The 23,528-nt window shown below is 44.3% G+C and overlaps 1 protein-coding gene across 2 annotated transcripts in view; it reads left to right on the top strand.

The window, feature by feature from the left end:
- Positions 1-1,870: 1,870 nt before the first annotated feature.
- The window catches only part of LOC137542265 (uncharacterized), a 421,807-nt gene continuing 400,149 nt past the window's right edge, over positions 1,871-23,528 (top strand). For both annotated transcript variants that reach the window (XM_068264050.1, XM_068264049.1), the window contains exon 1: positions 1,871-1,986. The gene's annotated coding sequence lies outside the window, so the exon portion shown is untranslated. The remainder of the gene's footprint in view (positions 1,987-23,528) is intronic.

The following is a 23,528-nucleotide window of genomic DNA, read 5'->3' as shown; positions in this document are numbered from 1 at the left end:
ATAAATGCCATGTGATCCCAGAATCCTTTGCTGCTCATAGAGGTTTGTTCCTGCTGGACTCACCTGGAGTGTCAGCCACTGCTATCTTAGTATAGTTTATTCTTGGGGAGTGCTCCTTGCGTTCCTATTTAGTGCAGTCAGTTTGTGTATAATCTGTATTGCCTAGTCCTGTCTTGTTTTTCTGTCGCGATTGCGCTGTCGCCAGCGGCGGTTGATAGCGAATCGCTCTGTCTTGTTTGGATCGCACTATCCTCTAGTGGTAGCGGCTGTGGATCCTTCTGATCTGTGTTCCTGGAGTGTAAACTGGAGCAGTGGTTGCTACTGGCTACCTCACCTATCTGTCTTGTCTGTTTGTGCTCATTTGTGTTACTTGTGGCTAGTTAGGGCGACACGCTTATCACTGGGCGCCTATCGCGCAGTGATCGTGTCTTAAACGCGTTCGCTGTTGCGAATGAGTGCGGTGTTCGCGTTTAGCTAGCGTTTGTTATTTTCCTTATCCTCTGATTGTTGTTTGCTGTGCCTTTGCTACTCTCGTGCTCTGTCCTGCTCTGTCTGGTGTCACTATTTGGCAATCGCCATTCTTGCGATTGCGTTCCCACTTCGTTTCCGCTGTTGTGTGTTCACCGTCGCTGGGTGGTGACTAGTTTGGTGGACACACATTAATTCTGTCTCTGTGCTCTCTCTCTTTAGGGGCTATCTTGCCCTGTGTTGCTTCTCTTCGTACAATTTCCATCTGACATCTGTCGCAGCGCAGAGGGTTTATTCCTCTGCACTACACAGCTCCATCTGCCGGCGGGAATTCTCCTCTACTGGTGCTTAGCACCAAAAGCTGGGTTCTATCATTTTGACACGCTTGTGGAGGATTTCTGCAGTGTCAGCGCACATCTTGTGTGCTGACCACAGAGATATCCCACAATCGTTGCAGTAGCACAGGCAATGCGTTTCGTGGGTCAGAGCCCGCTTCCTCAGGCCAATAACAGTGCCAAACAAAACAACAGATTTGGCAAAGGGAACCTCTCTTTGCCAAATCTGTTGTTTAGTTTGGCACTGTTATTGGCCTGAGGAAGCGGGCTCAGACCCACGAAACGCATTGCCTGTGCTACTAATAAAAACCTTTGTTAAATACAAAGATTTTTCGTCATTGAGGTAAGCTACCTCAAATTTACTTCCCATTTTACACTGCTTTTAGATGCTTTTATATCACACCAGGGCACCTCTTATACCCTTATTATGCACAGGGGATGCAGCAAATCAGCTGGGAGCTGCGGGACAAGAAGACTGGTACCCAAAGGATTTGTAAGCTGTTTTCGCTGCACTGTACTCTGCTTTGTATCTGGGAGAGGGAGGTTAGTGTTCATTTTACACTGGTTGCTGAACTTCTTGCGCTAGTAGAAAAAAACCCTTAGAGTAGTTCATACCAGCACACTGCTCTGCGTGATTTTTCTGCATGACCCAGACCCAGTACCATCCGAGTGAAGGTGGGTTTGTGGACTAGCAACCCAGGCTTATGAGTACCCTTATTATTACTATTAATTTTCACTTATTTTGACATACTACACCATACAGGGCACCTGGTCTAACACTGTGTTTTTATACACACAGATATAAAGCTGTACCTAACATCTCAATTTACATAGCTGAATTAAATGATTAGTTACATACTTTGTAATATAAGACTTATATAAAAGAATATAATAAAATATTATCTATAGTTAAACAAAATGAAAAATGTGATTTTTGTTTTTCTTCTCACAAAGTAGATATCACATAGAGATCGCTAATAGCCTCCTTGTGTACACAGAGAACAGTGCAGTGGGAGGTGCAAAGAGTTAGTATGTAAGTAACTATCTCAGCCCTTCCTGATTCACAAAGCTTCCTAGTACGTATAGCTTGCTTTCGATTCCCCTTTTTTATGAAGATTGGAGAGCTTGTTGGGGCTAAATGAAGCATTAATTCACCTGGGACTCCTTGACTCTTCTTCTACAGGTAGGGCTGCTGTAATCATTCTTCCTTGTTAAGACACTGAAGTGCTCACTAACATCACATTCAGTTACTTCGTTTTGTCCTGAAGGAGAAAGGAGGTGTTGAGCAAAATCACTCCAGGTCAGCCTGGACATAAAGCGAGTCATATCTATTTGTGATAAATACCTCCCAGCGCATGAGGAATTAGCAAATATCCATATAAGAACCCTTGTGACATCATGTTGTAATTAATGTGTCTGAATGACATTTATTTATATTTTCAGACTCTCTACCTCCTGTCAAAATGGACATAAGCTGTGTGTTTTAACATCTTGTCAGCCTGCAGGACAAACCTTCTAACATTTTGATATAAAAAAGGACACCTTTAAGACACACCCTGCTACACTTCTAATCACGTCACTGTCACATCCTTAGTCACACATACCACAGAGAATTCACAAGCAAAAAACATTTCATCACTAGTTTTCCTTCATACTAACATTTAAAAATAAGTATATCAATCCAAAGCATGGGAATAAAGTTTGGTGTCAGATAAACACAGATTTCAGGAGAAAAATGCATTTTTTACGTATGGTAGATCTGTATGTCAGTCCTGAAAGAGGGGCAAATGAAAAAGTATGAGGAACAGGAATTCTGCTCCCAAAGAGGGACTGCCCCTGTGAAACGGGGCATGTGGGAGAATTGCAGGAAGTCTGAAAAAAAACATACGCTTTTCCCCCTTTAAGGCAAACCTGAAGCAAAAAAAAACCAAAAACGTATGAGATAATGAATTGTATGTGTAGTACAGCTAAGAAAAAGAACATTAGTGGCAAATAATAGAGTCATATTCTTTTTCCAGTACAAGAAGAGTTAAAAAAAAAGACCCTTCAGTTATCTATGCAAAAAAAGCTTCTCTGAGCTCTTGGACCCACTGGGTCAAATACAGTCCTGTTTTCTGAAGCCAAGAAACAGTGGCCCATATGCAATTGTCTTTCTCCTATGTTTTCTTCTAGGTGATAATTTTTCATCTTCTCTTTAATTATTTTCCAGCATTTCACAAATAAAAAAGTACCAAAATTAGTAGAAAAAATACTATCAAAATTATGTTGTGTATTTTCTTGCTTGCTGGGAGTTTAAAATGCATATTATTGATATCTGATTTTAAGATGTGAAATTATCAACTTGGAGAAAATTAAGGAGAAAATGGGAATTGCCTATGGGCCCTTGTCATAAAATGCCTTTTTGAGCCATTAACAACAAGCAAGAAAATACTCAAAATGCTTTTTCACCAACTTTTTGGTACTTTTTCAGTTGCAAAATGCTGAAAAGTTTAATTTTAAGAGAAGATCAAAATGATCTCCTAGGAGATAACTCAGGAGAAAACAGGGCTGGATTTACCATAAGGCACAGTAGGCACGTGCCTACAGGTGCCTTACCGATGAGAGGCGGCCCCTCCAGCGCCCCCCTCCCCCCATGAATGTCCCGCTGGCGACTAACGCTGCGCTTCACTTCTCCCTGAGCAGGAAGGCCCCGCTCCTGTCCTGTCTGGTGCGCTACTCTCCCTCCCTCAGATATAGGATGCAGGGACAGCAAAATTTACTTCCTCCCCGTGCTGCTGGTGGCGGCGGCTGTTGTCCGCACTTTACCAGCACTGTCCTTCTGTGCTGTGTCTTTAAGGGTCCTTTAAGGGTCCTCGCTGTAAGTGCTGCTGCCCACGCATCCTACATCTGAGGGAGGGAGAGGAGAAGAGCAAAACACTCCTGCATAGAACGGGGCATAGAATGGGATTCAGTGTATAGCATATTGTGCCTCAGGTTCTGCTGGGATTGTAGTTTGCCACATTCATCCTCTATTCAATGGAGGTTGTTATGTAAATTTGTTTACATGCTGTTTGGCTGGAAGTTGTAGTCCGCTTCATTTGTTTGGAATACAATTGTAATATAATACATGGATTTGTCATATGGTGAATTTATTTAATCCTTTGGTCTGATTATTTATTATATATGGATTTTTTTTATTATACACATAATTGATAAGCACAGGTCACTTTGAACTGTGTTTTTTGTTGGTGTTGCTAATTTGCATTTGCTTTTGCACTAATTACAATTTTGTGAGCACTGTTGTACCTGGCTCTACTACAGGTTTTTGTCTGGGGTCCGTGTTGCTATGCAGAAGGGCGACTGAGGGACAATGAGTGGTGAGTGTGTGACATCACGCAGTGGGCAGGGGAGTGGCACGAACAATGAGATCAGTGGGGGATTGGCCTCATTGGGGGTGAGTAGATCCGCCGGGGGGATTACTCGCTGGTTGGGGGCCAGGTGCTGCCATACACACATGTGATTATCGGCTGAGGTGGTGTGTGCAGGCCTTTAGGGCAGGTTTACAGTGCAGGCACTGGTCCCCCATGCATATCTTGCCTTGCTGTGTGTGCCCTCTCCGATTTTTTTAAAGCCTGTGTTGCTGTACGTGTGCAGGCTTCAATAAAGTCTTCGATAAAGCTGGAGAGGACACACAGCAGGGCGGATCAGTTAAAAATGGCGCCAGCGCCGACAGTGCAAAAATGGCGCCGCAATAATTTGCATTATAAAACAATATTTATTATTTTATGAGTTAAAAAATGGCGCTGCACTAAAAACGATATTTATCTTTTTATGACTTACATTTCAAAACGAAATGTATCGCTTTATGGGTTGAATATGGGCTTTGCTCCGTGTGTGTGTGTGTGTTTGTGTGTGTGTGTACATATATATATATATATATATATATATATATATATATATATATATATATACTGTGTGTGTGTATATATGTATATATATACTGTATGTGTGTGTATATATGTATATAAGTGTGCGTATATATGTATATAAGTGTGCGTATGTGTGTGTGTATATATATATATATATATGTATATATATATATATATATATATATATATATATACCCACACACATATATACACACATAAATACACATACACACACATATATACACGCACACATATATACACACACGCACACATAAATACACCCACGCACATATATACACACATAAATACACATACACACACATATATACACGCACACATATATACACACACACACACACGCACACATATATACACACACACACACACACACGCACACATATATACACACACACACACACACACACACACACACACACACACACACACACACACATATATACACACACATATACACACTCACACATATATACACATGCACATATATATATATATATATATATATATATATATATATATATATATATATATATATATATATATATATATATATATATATATATATATATATATATACACACACATATATACACAAACATATATATATATATACACACACACATATATACACACACACACGTACAGTACAGACCAAAAGTTTGGACACACCTTCTCATTTCTTTATTTTCATGACTAGGAACATTGTAGATTCACACTGAAGGCATCCAAACTATGAATTAACACAGGTGGAAGTAAGTACATAACCAAAAAGTGTGAAACAACTGATATGTCATATTCTAGGTTCTTCAAAGTAGCCACCTTTTGCTTTGATTACTGCTTTGCACACTTTTGGCATTCTCTTGATGAGCTTCAAGGGGTAGTCACCTGAAATGGTTTTGACTTCACAGGTGTGCCCTGTCAGGTTTAATAAGTGGGATTTCTTAGCTTATAAATGGGGTTGGGACCATCAGTTGCGTTGTGGAGAAGTCAGGTGGATACACATGTGATAGTCCTACTGAATAGACAGTTAGAATGTGTATTATGGCAAGAAAAAAGCAGCTAAGAAAAATGAGTGGCCATCATTACTTTAAGAAATGAAGGTCAGTCAGTCCGAAAAATTTGGCAAACTTTAAAAGTGTCCCCAAGTGCAGTCTCAAAAACCATCAAACGCTACAAAGAAACTGGTTCACATGCGGACCGCCCCAGGAAAGGAAGACCAAGAGTCACCTCTGCTGCGGAGGATAAGTTCATCCGAGTCACCAGCCTCAGAAATCGCAGGTTAACAGCAGCTCAGATTAGAGACCAGGTCAATGCCACACAGAGTTCTAGCAGCAGACACATCTCTTGAACAACTGTTAAGAGGAGACTGTGTGAATCAGGCCCTCATGGTATAATATCTGCTAGTAAAACCACTGCTAAGGACAAGCAACACGCAGAAGAGTCTTGTTTGGGCTAAAGAACACAAGGAATGGACATTAGACCGGTGGAAATCTGTGCTTTGGTCTGATGAGTCCAAATCTGAGATCTTTGGTTCCAACCACCATGTCTTTGTGCGACGCAGGAAAGGTGAATGGATGTACTCTACATGCCTGGTTCCCACCGTGAAGCATGGAGGAGGTGGTGTGATGGTGTGGGGGTGCTTTTCTGGTGACATAGTTGGGGATTTATTCAAAATTGAAGGCATACTGAACCAGCATGGCTACCACAGTATCTTTCAGCGGCATGCTATTCCATCCGGTTTGCGTTTAGCTGGACCATAATTTCTTTTTCAACAGGACAATGACCCCAACACACACCTCCAGGCTGTGTAAGTTTATTTGACCAAGAAGGAGAGTGATGGGTTGCTGCGCCAGATGACCTGGCCTCCACAGTCACCAGACCTGAACCCAATCAAGATGGTTTGGGGTGAGCTGGACTGCAGAGTGAAGGCAAAAGGGCCAACAAGTGCTAAGCATCTCTGGGAACTCCTTCAAGACTGTTGGAAGACCATTTCAGGTGACTACCTCTTAAAGCTCCTCAAGAGAATGCCAAGAGTGTGCAAAGCATTAATCAAAGCAAAAGGTGGCTACTTTGAAGAACCTATAATATGACATATTTTCAGTTGTTTAACACTTTTTGGTTATGTACTATACTTCCACATGTATTAATTCATAGTTTGGATGCCTTCGGTGTGAATATACAATGTTCATAGTCATGAAAATAAAGAAAACTCTTTGAATGAGAAGGTGTGTCCAAACTTTTGGTCTGTACTGTATACACACACACACATATATACACACACACATACACATATATACACACACACATATACAGTGGCGTACCTAGGGCATTTGACACCCGGTGCTGGTTATTATAAGATACCCCGCACCACCACCACCCCTCACAAAAAAAGGAGCGAGTGTGGCATACTAAGCGTGCCACGGTGGGTAATGCCAGGTATAGGTGCTCCCTGTATAGTAAAGTGGGCAGCATTTCACCAGAAATTGTAAAGTGGGCAGCATTTCACCAGAAATTAATCGTAAAGAGAGCAGCATTTCACCAGAAAATAATCGTAAAGAGAGCAGCATTTCACAGGAATCGTAAAGTGGGCAGCATTTCACCAGAAAATAATCGTAAAGTGAGCAGCATTTCACCAGAAAATAATCGTAAAGTGGGCAGCATTTCACCAGAAAATAATCGTAAAGTGAGCAGCATGTCACCAGAAATCGTAAAGTGGGCAGCATTTCACCAGAAAATAATCGTAAAGTGGGCAGCATTTCACCAGAAAATAATCGTAATGAGAGCAGCATTTCACCAGAAATTGTAAAGTGGGCAGCATTTCACCAGCAAATAATCGTTATGTGGGCAGCATTCACCAGAAAATAATTATTATGTGCGCAGCATTCCAGAAAATAATTGTTATGTGCGCAGCATTCACCAGAAAATAATCGTTGCTGCGCAGCATTCACCAGAAAATAATCGTTATGTGCGCAGCATTCACCAGAAAATAATCGTTATGTGCGCAGCATTCACCAGAAAATAATCGTTATGTGCGCAGCATTCACCAGAAAATAATCGCAATGTGGGCAGCATTCACAAGAAAATAATCGCAATGTGGGCAGCATTACATAGTTACATAGTTATTTTGGTTGAAAAAAGACATACATCCATCGAGTTCAACCAGAGAACAAAGTACAACACCAGCGTACTCCCTCACATATCCCTGTTGATCCAGAGCAGTGCTGTCCAACTTCACGGGCATGGAGGGCCATTTTTTTTTCAGACCCCATGGTGGAGGGCCGAAGGCTCTTGCTAAAGCCGCAAACACCCCCCCTCAGGAAACAAAAAATGCAATTAAAGGACAATTAGATTGGCAGCACTTTCCACAAAATGCAATTTAAGATTTTGGTGAAGTTGCGTGGTGTACACGGCGCGCCAAAAACCATGGGGGTTCCGCCGAAAAATGGGTGTGGCCATGGACCAGAATGTGGGTGTGGCCACGGGTGGAGACAAATTTACATGAACTTAGCAATGTGGGACATTAGATTAGGACAGTGGTGGCGAACCTTTTGGAGGCCGAGTGCCCAAACTGCAACCCAAAAGTCACTTATCCATCGCAAAGTGGCAACAGCAATTTAAACTACATACAAACGTTTTAACTCATACATGAACATTATGGAAAATCCAAGGTTTAATGCTATTGTCTCATGATGATGATTCAGCTTTTCCATAGTCTCGCAGTTCGCAATCATGTGACCCCCCAACAAGACAAATTCAGAAATCATGAGGCCCCCAACAAGACAAATTCAGCAATCATGAGACCCCCAACAAGACAAATTCAGCAATCATGAGGCCCCCAACAAGACAAATTCAGCAATCATGAGGCCCCCAACAAGACAAAATCAGCAATCGTGATGCCCCCAACAAATCATGAGGCCCCCAACAAGACAAATTCAGCAATCATGAGGCCCCCAACACCACAAATTCAGCAGTCATGAGGCACATACATAGAGAGCATTTCACATAAATAGGCAGAAGATAGTGACAGGTTCCCCCCCAGTAAGTGACAGGTGTCCCCCCAGTTAGATAGTGACAGGTGTCCCCCCAGTTAGATAGTGACAGGTGCCAACCAGTTAGATAGTGACAGGTGCCCCCCCAGTTAGATAGTGACAGGTGCCCCCCCAGTTAGAGAGTGACAGGTGCCCCCCAGTTAGAGAGTGACAGGTGCCCCCCAAGTTAGAGAGTGACAGGTGCCCCCCAAGTTAGAGAGTGACAGGTGCCCCCCAGTTAGATAGTGACAGGTGGCCCCCCAGTTAGATAGTGACAGGTGCCCCCCCAGTTAGAGAGTGACAGGTGCCCCCCAGTTAGAGAGTGACAGGTGCCCCCCAAGTTAGAGAGTGACAGGTGCCCCCCAAGTTAGAGAGTGACAGGTGCCCCCCCAGTTAGATAGTGACAGGTGCCCCCCAAGTTAGAGAGTGACAGGTGCCCCCCAGTTAGAGAGTGACAGGTGCCCCCCAGTTAGAGAGTGACAGGTGCCCCCCAGTTAGAGAGTGACAGGTGCCCCCCCAGTTAGATAGTGACAGGTGCCCCCCCAGTTAAATAGTGACAGGTGCCCCCCAGTTAGAGAGTGACAGGTGCCCCCCAGTAAGAGAGTGACAGGTGCCCCCCAGTAAGAGAGTGACAGGTGCCCCCCAAGTTAGAGTGACAGGTGCCCCCCCGTTAGATAGTGACAGGTGCCCCCCAAGTTCATGAGGCCCCCAACATGACAAATTCAGCAATCATGAGGCCCCCAACAAAACAAAATCAGCAATCTTGAGGCCCCCAACAAGACAAATTCAGTAATCGTGATGCCCCCAACAAATCATGAGGCCCCCAAGAAGACAAATTCAGCAATCATGAGGCCCCCAACACCACAAATTCAGTAGTCATGAGGCACATAAATAGAGAGCATTTCACATAAATAGGCAGAAGATAGTGACAGGTGCCCCCCCAGTAAGTGACAGGTGTCCCCCCAGTTAGATAGTGACAGCTGTCCCCCCAGTTAAATAGTGACAGGTGCCCCCCAGTTAGATAGTGACAGGTGCCCCCCCAGTTAGATAGTGACAGGTGCCCCCCCAGTAAGAGAGTGACAGGTGCCCCCCAGTAAGAGAGTGACAGGTGCCCCCCAAGTTAGAGTGACAGGTGCCCCCCCATTAGATAGTGACAGGTGCCCCCCAAGTTAGATAGTGACAGGTGCCCCCCAGTTAGAGAGTGACAGGTGCCCCCCAGTGAGAGTGACAGATGCCCCCCAGTGAGAGTGACAGGAGCCCCCCAGTGAGAGTGACAGGTGCCCCCCAGTGAGAGTGACAGGTGCCCCCCAGTGAGAGTGACAGGTGCCCCCCAGTGAGAGTGACAGGAGCCCCCCAGTGAGAGTGACAGGAGCCCCCCAGTGAGAGTGACGGGTGTTCCCCCATTGCCTCGCCCGTTACCTCTCTCCTGTGCCCCGCTACCGCTGCCTCACAGCTCACTAGCTCAGACCTCACAGATCGCGGCGACTGAAACAAGCAGAGCGTGCGCATAACACCCGCGCGGCAGAACGTCACATGCGGAAGTGACTGATTTCACTTCCGCATATGACGTACTCCGTGCGGGTAATATGCGCACTCTGTTTGCCTCAGTCGCTGCGATCTCTGAGGTCTGAGCTAGTGAGCTGTGAGGCAGCGGCAGCGGAGACACAGGAGAGGCCACACAAGAGGGAGAAGGCATGGCGCCCATAGCGCAAGCCATGCCTGCATCCCGGGGAGAGGAGCGGGCCACAACAGGAGGCCTGGCGGGCCGGATGCGGCCCGGGGGCCGCCAGTTGGACAGCGTTCATCCAGAGGAAGGCGAAAAAACCCTTACAAGGCATGGTCCAATTAGCCCCAAAAGGGAAAAAAATTCCTTCCCGACTCCAGATGGCAATCAGATAAAATCCCTGGATCAACATCATTAGGCATTACCTAGTAATTGTAGCTATGGATGTCTTTCAACGCAAGGAAAGCATCTAAGCCCCCTTTAAATGCAGGTATAGAGTTTGCTATAACGACTTCCTGTGGCAATGCATTCCACATCTTAATCACTCTTACTGTAAAGAACCCTTCCCTAAATAAATGGCTAAAACGTTTTTCCTCCATGCGCAGATCATGTCCTCTAGTCCTTTGAGAAGGCCTAGGGACAAAAAGCTCATCCGCCAAGCTATTATATTGCCCTCTGATGTATTTATACATGTTAATTAGATCCCCTATAAGGCATCTTTTCTCTAGACTAAATTCACCAGAAAATAATCGTTATGTGCCCAGCATTCACCAGAAAATAATCGCTATGTGCGCAGCATTCACCAGAAAAGAATCGTTATGTGCGCAGTATTCACCAGAAAATAATCGCTATGTGCGCAGCATTCACCAGAAAATAATCGCTATGTGCGCAGCATTCACCAGAAAATAATCGTTATGTGCGCAGCATTCACCAGAAAATAATCACTATGTGTGCAGCATTCACCAGAAAATAATCGCAAAGTGCGCAGCATTCAAAAGAAAATAATCGTTATGTGTGCAGCATTCACCAGAAAATAATTGTTATGTGCGCAGCATTCACCAGAAAATAATCGTTATGTGCGCAGCATTCACCAGAAAATAATCATTATGTGCGCAGCATACACCAGAAAATAATCGCTATGTGCACAGCATTCACCAGAAAATAATCGTTATGTGCGCAGCATTCACCAGAAAATAATCGCTATGTGCGCAGCATTCACCAGAAAATCGTTATGTGCGCAGCATTCACCAGAAAATAATCGTTATGTGCGCAGCATTCACCAGAAAATAAACCTGTAAATTTTTTTTTTTAAAAATCACTCACCTGGCCAGCCTCTGGCGCGCAGCTCCCCGACGATCCTCCTGCAGCCAGTGTAAATCTCCCGCGCTGACAGGCAAAGAGCAGGGCTACGGGAAGATGTTGCCCAAAGCCCTGTACTGGAGACACAAATAGTCTCCAGTGCAGGGCTTCGGCAGCCATCTTCCCGTAGCCCTGCTCTGACACCGGGAGGCTGTCCCCACAGTGGGCTGCGGAAATTTCAACACCTGGGGGGTCCCGGGCGGGCAGCAGGGAAGAGAGGCAGAAGGAGGGGACCCAGGTGAGGGAGGGGGGATCCCCCACCCCTCCTTCTAGCGCTGCTCTTCGCCTTCCATGGGGGGTCGTGGCGACACCCTCTTGAGTGTCAGTCACCCGGGGCGCCACGCCCCCCTGCGCCCAATGTTAGGGACGCCACTGCACATATATATACACACACACACAAACACACATACAGTGGCTTGCAAAAGTATTCGGCCCCCTTGAAGTTTTCCACATTTTGTCACATTACTGCCACAAACATGAATCAATTTAATTGAAAATCCACATGAAAGACCAATACAAAGTGGTGTACACGTGAGAAGTGGAATGAAAATCATACATGATTCCAAACATTTTTTACAGATAAATAACTGCAAAGTGGGGTGTGCATAATTATTCAGCCCGCTTTGGTCTGAGTGCAGTCAGTTGCCCATAGACATTGCCTGATGAGTGCTAATGACTAAATAGAGTGCACCTGTGTGTAATCTAATGTCAGTACAAATACAGCTGCTCTGTGACAGCCTCAGAGGTTGTCCAAGAGAATATTGGGAGCCACAACACCATCAATTCCAAAGAACACACCAGACAGATCAGGGATAGAGTTATTGAGAAATTTAAAGCAGGTTTAGGCTACAAAAAGATTTCCCAAGCCTTGAACATCCCACGGTGCACTGTTAAAGCGATCATTCAGAAATGGAAGGAGTATGGCACAACTGTAAACCTACCAAGACAAGGCCGTCCACCTAAACTCACAGGCCGAACAAGGAGAGCGCTGATCAGAAATGCAGCCAAGAGGCCCATGGTGACTCTGGACGAGCTGCAGAGATCTACAGCTCAGGTGGGGGAATCTGTCCATAGGACAACTATTAGTCGTGCACTGTACAAAGTTGGCCTTTATGGAAGAGTGGCAAGAAGAAAGCCATTTTAAACAGAAAAGCATAAGAAGTACCATTTGCAGTTTGCCACAAGCCATGTGGGGGGACACAGCAACCATGTGGAAGAAGGTGCTCTGGTCAGATGAGACCAAAATGGAACTTTTTGGACAAAATGCAAAATGCTATGTGTGGTGGAAAACTAACACTGCACATCACTCTGAACACACCATCCCCACTGTCAAATATGGTGGTGGCAGCAGCATGCTCTGGGGTTGCTTCTCTTCAGCAGGGACAAGGAAGCTGGTCAGAGTTGATGGGAAGATGGATGGAGCCAAATACAGGGCAATCTTGGAAGAAAACCTCTTGGAGTCTGCAAAAGACTTGAGACTGGGGCAGAGGTTCACCTTCCAGCAGGACAACGACCCTAAAAATAAAGCCAGGGCAACAATGGGATGGTTTACAACAAAACATATGTGTTAGAATGGCCCAGTCAAAGTCCAGATCTAAATCTAATTGAGAATCTGTGGCAAAATCTGAAAACTGCTGTTCACAAATGCTGTCCATCTAATCTGACAGAGCTGGAGCTGTTTTGCAAAGAAGAATGGGCAAGGATTTCAGTCTCTAGATGTGCAAAGCTGGTAGAGACATACCTTAAAAGACTGGCAGCTGTAATTGCAGCAAAAGGTGGTTCTACAAAGTATTGACTCAGGAGGGCTGAATAATTACGCACACCGACCTCACATTGCAGTTATTTATTTGTGAAAAATGTTTGGAATCATTTATGAGTTTCGTTCCACTTCTCACGTGTACCCCACTTTGTATTGGTCTTTCATGTGGAATTCCAATAAATTTGATTCATGTTTGTTGCAGTAATCTGACAAAATGTGGAAAACTTCAAGGGGGCCGAATACTTTTGCAAGCCACTGTATACACACACACACACACACACACACACACACACACACACACACACACACACACACACACACACACACACACACACACACACACACACACACATCTACATGCACTAACACACAAACATATACACACACATATATACACGCACAAACACACAAACATATACACACACACACACACATACATACACACACACACATGTATATACAATATACACACACACACACATATATATATATACATATACATACACACACATATATACATACACACACAAACACATATCTATACACACACACATATACACACACAAACACACACATATACACACACACAAACACATAAATGTATATACACACACACACATTTATACACACACACACACATAATATTTTTTTTTAAAGCACTTAGCAGCGCTTCAATTGTCCTGCTGGAAAGTGAACCTCCGCCCCAGTCTCAAGTCTTTTGCAGACTCCAAGAGGTTTTCTTCCAAGATTGCCCTGTATTTGGCTCCATCCATCTTCCCATCAACTCTGACCAGCTTCCCTGTCCCTGCTGAAGAGAAGCACCCCCAGAACATGATGCTGCCACCACCATATTTGACAGTGGGGATGGTGTGTTCAGAGTGATGTGCAGTGTTAGTTTTCCACCACACATAGCGTTTTGCATTTTGGCCAAAAAGTTCAGTTTTGGTCTCATCTGACCAGAGCACCTTCTTCCACATGTTTGCTGTGTCCCCCACATGGCTTGTGGCAAACTGCAAACAGGACTTCTTATGCTTTTCTGTTTAAAATGGCTTTCTTCTTGCCACTCTTCCATAAAGGCCAACTTTGTGCAGTGCACGACTAATAGTTGTCCTATGGACAGATTCCCCCACCTGAGCTGTAGATCTCTGCAGCTCGTCCAGAGTCACCATGGGCCTCTTGGCTGCATTTCTGATCAGCGCTCTCCTTGTTCGGCCTGTGAGTTTAGGTGGACGGCCTTGTCTTGGTAGGTTTACAGTTGTGCCATACTCCTTCCATTTCTGAATGATCGCTTTAACAGTGCACCGTGGGATGTTCAAGGCTTGGGAAATCTTTTTGTAGCCTAAACCTGCTTTAAATTTCTCAATAACTCTATCCCTGATCTGTCTGGTGTGTTCTTTGGAATTGATGGTGTTGTGGCTCCCAATATTCTCTTGGACAACCTCTGAGGCTGTCACAGAGCAGCTGTATTTGTACTGACATTAGATTACACACAGGTGCACTCTATTTAGTCATTAGCACTCATCAGGCAATGTCTATGGGCAACTGACTGCACTCAGACCAAAGCGGGCTGAATAATTATGCACACCCCACTTTGCAGTTATTGATTTGTAAAAAATGTTTGGAATCATGTATGATTTTCATTCCACTTCTCACGTGTACACCACTTTGTATTGGTCTTTCATGTGGAATTCCAATAAAATTGATTCATGTTTGTGGCAGTAATGTGACAAAATGTGGAAAACTTCAAGGGGGCCGAATACTTTTGCAAGCCACTGTATTTATTTTCAAAAGCACTTAGTGAATGGCAGTTGCTCTGTCCAACTGCCAAAAAATTGTGTAGCAATCAGGGAAGCTGGCCAGCATCATTGTTTAAATCCTTTTTCGGGAATATCTTTATAAAGAATAAAAGCCTTGCTGAGAATCCCCTATGAAGAGATGGACTAGTCCAAAACCTGTCACTTCTGTCAGATTTCTACTACCTACTGTAAGTGACAGTAACATAGGAGAAAAGTAATTTATGGCTCATTTTACTCTGGAAAAAAAGTACTTCTTATTTGTATATGTTTGCACATATTTAACATTTTACAGTTTTTCGCTGTAGTGCCCCTGTAAGGGAGCCCATCTCTCTCCCTCCATCTGAATAGCAGAGCAGCAATACCAACTCCGGAAAAGGTTTTACTGCATGACAGTTCAAAAGGTCATCATTTCTGCTGTGTTTTATAGCTTAAGGCTACTTGCAGACCAAGTTAGGTGCCACGTTAAGGTCGCATAACGTGCACCTAACGCAAGGTCTGGTGCTCTTCTATGTGGACGTCAGAGTGAGCCGCGTTGTGCAGCTCACTCTGACGTCCGTGATGCCGTGATGCGCACTCTTGCGCGCATGCGGCATCACGTGGTCCCGCCGGCCAATCGCCGCACAGAGCGGCAGCACCAGGAAGTAAACACTGCACGTCACAACGTGCAGTAAATATTAATTAGCCATGTGCCCGGCCGCTCTCCGCTCCTCCCCAACATTACTGCGCATGTGCAAGCAGTCTAATGCGGCTTAAGCCACTGTAACGCCGTAGCATGCTGCACTTTCCTAAGAACGTGCAGCGTTACATGTAACGCAACGTGGGCTGTGTGAACAGCCCACTTGTGTTACATTGCTGTGCGTTGGGGGAGCGTTACAGGCGCACTAACATGCGCCTGTAACGTCCCTGTGTGTAAGCAGCCTAAAGGGAACCTGTACTGAGCAAAATTATTTTAAATAAACACATGAGGTAACTTCAAATGAACATTACATAGTTTCCTTGCCATCAGTTCCTCTCAGAAGCTCACCATTTTCTTCTGACAATGATCCCTTCCAGTTCTGACAACATTTTGTCAGAACTGAAATATATCAGTTGCTGTCAGTTACAGCTGAGAGGAGAACTGATGTGTCCATGTTTCCCTATGGCTCAAGTGGGCGATGTTACAGTTTAACTGTGTGCTGACCAGGAAGCTGTTATGGGTAATGGCCATTTTCAAAATGGAGGACGGAAAATTCCATTGATCACAGTAAACAAACAGGACACATGAGAGGAGAAAGAGATTGAGGAGTAGACTACACAGCAGGTAAGTATGACTTGTGCATGCTTATTTTGACTTTTAATTTTCAGTACAGGTTTTCTTTAAAAGATAGAGGGCCATATGCAATTAACTTTTTGGCCTTGTTCACAACATAAATCGCCAGCGCTATCGCAAGTGCTGAGCAATTTATTGAGAGTCTTTTTCAGCGCTTTTCCCTGCGCTTTTGCTTAGAAAAGGGCTTTGCAGAGCGACTTGTTTTTTCACTTCCTGGCGTCAGTCAGGAAGTGTACCCTTTCACCTGGAAATGAATACATACAATGTATTTATTCATGAAAGAGCTGGGGAAATCGCTATACAATGCGCTTTTTCAAGTTCTTTGCGATTTCCCTACACCTACCATTGAGCAAAAACGCTAAAAAAATGGTACAGGCAGCGCTTTGGTGAGCAGAATGGAATCGAACCGCTCATATGTAAATACTCTCATAGGGCATCATGGCACAAGCGCATTTAGGGCGAGTTTGAAAATCGCCGGTGCTTGAAAAAAATCAAAAAGCGCCCTAAGTCTGAATAAGCCCTCTCTCCTGAGTTTTCTCCTAGGTGATATTTTCTTAATAGTAAATAAAACGCCTTTTAAGCCACCAGTAAGTGACAAAATACTTAAAATACATTTGATAGTATGTTTTCATCTACTTTCATCTACTTTTTCAATTGAAAAGTTATTTTAAAAAGAAGTTGAAAAATTATCACCTAGGAGAAAACTCAGGAGAAAAAATGAATTGTACATGGGCCAGAGTGTGGTTTCTAAACTGCAAATATGACAGTATGATGCAATGTTATTACAAAAAAAAGAAAAAAAAAGAAAAAAAAAGCTATATAACTGAAAATAAAAATGTGAGACTCTTCTTTGCTACTAATGTTCTGTTCATTATCTGTACTACGCATACAATTCATTATATCATAGGGTTTGTTTTTTCTTGCTTCAAGTTTGCTTGTTTTGCCAGTAAATAATGTCATTCAGATTTCAAACGTCCTGCTTTTACTGATGGCAAACATGGTACAATACTCTGTGTATCAGAAACAATAGATGTCACCAGTGTCTGATTTGCACAAGCTATTTCTGTTTTAAAGAAAATCTCTAAGGTCAAAACCAAAGAATCAGATTCTTACTTGGTAGAGGGAAATCTCTGAATCCTCTAGAGGCTCCCCCTGTTCTCCTCAGCCTCACTCTTCCAGTGGTGGGACTCCTGAACCTCACGGATGCACTTCTGTAAGTGAACGAGCACAGGCACAGGACGGCTTGTGCAAGCATATAAGCTTTGAGCCACTGCCACTCAGGCTCGGCGGAAAAGCCAAGCTACTGCGCAGGCGCAAGCAGTCTGTTCCTGTGCAGTGCGGCTGAGCTCTGTTGACAAACCCTTGTCAGCAGGCTTTGGAGGCTCTCAGCACTGGAATGGCATTGTGGAGGGTAATGGTGGATGCCTCAGGATCATCCATATGCTTCCCTCTACCTAGGCAAGTACCCATCTGGGGCACTTTTTTTTCGTTACAGGTTTCCTTTAAAGATTTCTCTGTATGTTTTAGTCCCTAGTGTTCATCTCTGCAAAGTTGCACATTACATGATAAGTACACATTTAATTAAAATAGGGTACATCAACTCCAACATTGTCCTCTGTTCTATATTGCATTTACATTAGAAATTTTTAACCCCTCATAGACCTCAGAATAGCCTGGCTGTCTGCTAACTTTGAGAGGGCAAAGGGGGAAGACAAATCAGGAGAGGCAAAACAGTGGACAGGGAAGGTGAGGAGATTTTCTCTCTCGTTATGTCTCTCCCACCATAATCAATCAGATGACCAAATAGGTTAAATTGTAACCAGGGTCCTGACAAAAATTTGCACGGCTACAAAACAAACGATAGCTGCACAATGGCGCAAAAATGACATCCCATGGCAGGTGATTATTCAGAAAATTAACACAATCTGTTTGAGCGAATATCTCACCAGCCTCCTGAAAGAAAATACCACTGTCTTTCTAAAAATGTGGGATCCCTGGCTACCTTCACTGGAGGGGAAACATATATTGTTTCAGATAGAAAAAGTAGGTGCATAAATATGGTTGAAATAGTACCTCTATCAATAGAGCTTTTCCCACAAGCTGTATAAATCAGCTCACTAAATTTAATTATATCTCCACTTTCTCTTAAGCTTCAGTGCCGCATCAACGGCTGCCTTAAAGATAAACCCTGACCAAGAATTTAACTTTATCCCAATCAGTAGCTGATACCCCCTTTTACATGAGAAATATAATGGTTTTCACAAACAGACCATCAGGGGGCGCTGTATGACTGATTTTGTGCTGAAACCCCTCCCACAAGAGGCTCTGGTACCTTAGGGTACTCTGGGCAAACTGCCACAATGTAACAATGCTCACAGACAGGAAATGGCTGTTTACAGCTGTCTGCAAGGCCAGAACAGCTAGAAACAGCTTACATAACCTGCCCACAGTAAAAATGTCACCATGTAATACATGTCAGAATGTGAATCTGGGAGAGGAAAGATTTTACAATGAGCAAACACTGCCTAAATCATTTATACATAATTATGGTAAAAATGAAGCACTTTTTTTATTACATTATTTTCACTGGAGTTCCTCTTTAAGATGCATCCACATCGAATTTCAAATTATCACACCTATGATACCTTGCTGTTTCTCTCAATGTTTATTAACTATGTTTTTATTTTTTGGTTTGTTATGATATTATTGTAATGTAAAAGAAAGGAAACAATAATTGTTATCTTATGTTTAATTATATTTGGTTATGTATGCAGCTGCATGAATATTGTTGTAAGACCTGATATAAATATACGATACGATGCTTGATCTTTTTCCTTATTGTTGATTATATATCTTAATATCTCAATAAAAATACTTTGAAAGTAAAAATTGTAACCAGGGTAAAGGCATACAAATTGCACCCTCCCCCCCATGAAGCCAGGTATAGGTGCCTCCAGTATAGGTAGGTAGCCAGGCATAATTACCCCCAGTACAGGTAACCAGGTATGGGTGCCCCCAGTATAGGTAGCCAGGCATAGGTGCCTCCAGTACAAGTAGCAAGGCATAGGTTCCCCGAATAAGTAGGCCTAGGTGCTCCCAGTATACTGTAGGTAGCCAGGCCTAGGTGCTCCCAGTATAGGTAGCCAGGCATAGGTGCCCCCAGTATAAGAAATCAGGCATAGGTGCAACCAGTATAGGTAGCCAGGTATATGTGCTCCCAGTATAGGTAGCCAGGCATATTTGCCCCCTGTATAGGTAACCAGGTATAGTTGCCCCTAGTATAGTCAGCAAGGTATAGGATCCCCCAGTATAGGTAGCCAGGCATATGTACTCCCAGTATAGAGAATGAGGCATAGGTGCCCCCAGTATAGACAGCCAGATAGGTGCCTCCAGTAGAAGTAGCTGGAGAAAGTGGGCACAGAGCTTAACAACCCACCTTTTCAGAGCCACCGCAGCCTTGATCTTCTTCCTCCCAGGCATCCATCGCGTTGGTAACAGTTCCCCCTGTGATGACATGCAGTTACATCATCACTGAGAGCGCTGTTTTCCATGTGTGCTTTAGGTTTCCAGTATATTTCTGTGAGCATTGTAGCATCTGTTGAAGTAAACAAAATTGACTTTACTTGTGAATTCTTTATGACTCCCATCAGGGCAGTTTCTAGGCTAAATTGCAACCAGGGCGAGGGTGGAGCCAGGTATAGGTGCCCCCAGTATAAGTTGTAATGATATAGCAGCCATTTTTGTATCTTGTGGATGCCATGTTGTTAATTTTCTGTCTGCTGTGTGGGTAAAATACTATCTTGTATGTGTATGTCTGTTAGGGCCCTTTTCCACTACAGCGTTTGCGATTGCTTAATCGCAAAACCGCAAACCGCTAGTGATTTGTCAAATCGCTACAGTTTGCTTTTAGCATAGGAATCGCGGTAGGTCATTTCCACTACCGCGATTCGTTTTTGACCGGATCGCGATCGCGCGGCGGAGCGATTATTGCCGCGATTTTGCTATGCAGTGCATAGCATAGCAAAATCGCGGCCGCGAACGTCGGGGAATCGCCGGTAATTGCGATTCAGCAATCGCTAGCGTTCAGCGTGAACGCTAGCGATTGCTAGTGGAAAAGGGCCCTTAGAGACAGTCTGGCTGCTGGCTTTGAAATAATTGTCACCTGGGAATGGTAGATATGCATCTGACTGTAAAGGGCTGTAAATCTCATTTGAATAGACCAGCTAAGTTCAATAGCCCACAGACACCTAGCCATTGTGGGAAGTAGGACATATTTTGCTGGCCTCCAGCAAGGATACAATTAATTAGACAATTACCCAACCATTTGTTATGAATAGTCTGATGTGTTTGGAGGATGTTTGCATCGCTTTGAAGTCTGTGTACCAGAACAGCTAGCCTATTGTTGCAAAACACACTATGGACTGTCTAAAGTCCACTGTCTGGAGGTGGAAAGCGAAACAGGAACTTTTGAAATTTGCATATAGCAGCCAGCTGGGATGTTACAGAGGTCTTTAAAAACTGTGATGTGAGGAAATTAAATTATTTCTGGATCTAAAGATTGGGTAGCCTGGGATTACCCTCCTTCCTATAAAAAGTCAACGTTAAAGATTCTGAACTTGATCTCAGGATCTAGCCACATGCTAGGGGTACCCTGACTACTGGTCAGGAACTAGGTCTGAACAACGTTCAGACCTTTTCGCTGGTAAAGTCACTTTATGATATTCCCATTTTGACTTGTGTGTGAGCAAATTGACTTGTGTGTGTCTTTGTACTTTATACCTTGGTTTTTTGTTTTTTTGTAAATATCTTTGTATATATTCCTTTCTGTACTGTTCCACTTTTTTGGAATATTAAATCTTTATTTAACAAACTAGTCTTCTGAGTACTAAGCATACTAAGCAGAGCTTCGCATCTCCTAGAGAGAGACTGCAGTATAATTGTGTTACAAGTGCCTGATTGTATGCTCGGTTTGTACATCGCTACCGTGTGTGATTGCATTGTATGTGTGGCGTTTTCGTACTTGGCCTAAAGCTCGCAGCTGACCCAAGGTACGAGAACACCAGTCTGAGTGCAAGCAGCTCAACAGCAGAGTAGGAATTGTTGAAAGTGTCTAGCAGTACCGTCGTGGCGGCTGGTGGTGGTGGCAGAGTGTTGTTGAGAGGTTACAGCTTTGTGTTTAGCTTGAATAAGGCTGCTCCCCCTTTTGATCTGGTTGAAAACTCCTGTCAGGAACAATCTCTTCAGGCTTGCCGTGGGGCCGGTTCCTGACATATTGGTGGAAGTTTGGTGGGAACGCTTAGTATATTAGTATGGCGTTTAAACCCTTATCCTGTGTACTAAGGGCTGGAAACTTGTTAGAAGCAACTAGCCTACAAAAGTCTACTCAGTGCAGAATCTGTTGTCTTTGTTTGGCAATATGATGGCTCAAAAAGCAACCAGCTATGCGAAAAAAGCAGAGATATCCTGCTTAACCTATGTGAGCACAGCGGCATCAAGACGGCAAGGGGGCAGACAAAGGAGAAGCTAGTCCAGGCAGGGGCGTAACTAGGCCCCGCCTGGCCCCCCTGCAGAATTTCAGAGCGGGCCCCCCCCCTCCCTGGGGCCCACTCGGGGCCATTTTGTGGGGGCTGGAGGGGTGGCAGCATGAGGGGAAAGCCTTGGCCACAGTCGGCGGGGAGAGGGGAAGTTCCCCCCCCCTCTCCCTCACCTCGGGGCTTTCTCCCCTCTGCGCTCCCCTCCAGCTTAAGTTACAGTGTGGGCAGCAGGCAGCGGCGGGCAGATACATACCTCCCGTGCGTTCCACCGCATACTCCTTGCTCTAGCGCAGGCATGGGCAAACTTGGCCCTCCAGCTGTTAAGGAACTACAAATCCCACAATGCATTTGCCTTTATGAGTCATGACTGTGGCTGTCAGACTCCTGCAATGCATTGTGGGACTTGTAGTTCCGCAACAGCTGGAGGGCCAAGTTTGCCCATGCCTGCTCTAGCAGCACTTCCGGAAGTGACAACAGATGCTAGAGCGAGGAGTATGCGGTGGAACGCACGGAAGGTATGTATCTGCCCGCCGCTGCCCGCTGGTAAAGTCAATTTCTGTTATTCCAATTTTTATTTGATAAGCAAATTCACGTGTCTGTTTCTTTGTACTTTTTACCTTGTTTTTTTTTAAAGATCTTTATATAAATTCCTTTCTGTACTGTTCAACATTTTTGGAAATATTAAATCTTTATTTAATAAGCTAGTCTTCTGAGTACTAAGCAGAGCTTCGCGTCTCCTAGAGAGAGACTGCAGTGTAATTGTGTTACAAGTTCAGTGCCTGATTGTATGCTCGGTTTGTACATCGCTCCCGTGTGTAATTGCATTGTATGTGTGGCGTTTTTGTACTTGGCCTAAAGCTTTCAGCTGACCCAAGGTACGAGAACACCAGTCTGAGTGCAAGCAGCTCAACAGCAGAGTAGGAACTGTCGAAGTGTCTAGCAGTACCGTCGTGGCGGCTGCTGGTGGTGGCAGAGTGTTGTTGAGGGGTTACAGCTTTGTGTTTAACTTGAATAAGGCTACTCCCCCTCTCGATCTGGTCAAAAACTCCTGTCAGGAACTGTCTCTGCAGGCTTGCCGTGGGGCTGGTTCCTGACATAAGTAGCTAGGAATAGTTGCCCCCAATATAGGTAATCAGTTATAGGTGCTCCCAGTATAGTTATCCAGGCATAGGTGCTCCCAGTATAGATAATCAGGTATAGATGCCCCCAGTATAGTCAGCAAGGCATAGGTGCCCCCAGTATAGTCAGCAAGGCATAGGTGCCCCCAGTAAAGGTAACTAGGCATAGGTGCTCCCAGTATAGGAACCCAGGCATAGGTGCCCCCAGCATAGGTAGCCAGGTATTTGCCTCCAGTAGATTTAACCAGGCATAGGCACAGTGGTGGGGAGAAAGGGCACAGAATTTAACAACTCACCTTTTCGGGAGCCACCACAGCCTTGATCTTCTTCCCCCCAGACTTTCACCACATTGGTAACAGTGCCCCCTGTGGTGACAGGCAGTTACATCATCA

Source organism: Hyperolius riggenbachi, chromosome 12 (assembly GCF_040937935.1).
Source record: "Hyperolius riggenbachi isolate aHypRig1 chromosome 12, aHypRig1.pri, whole genome shotgun sequence".
NCBI lineage: Eukaryota > Metazoa > Chordata > Amphibia > Anura > Hyperoliidae > Hyperolius > Hyperolius riggenbachi.
The sequence above is the reverse complement of the archived record's forward strand: the minus strand, read 5'-3'. Positions and strand labels throughout refer to the sequence as shown.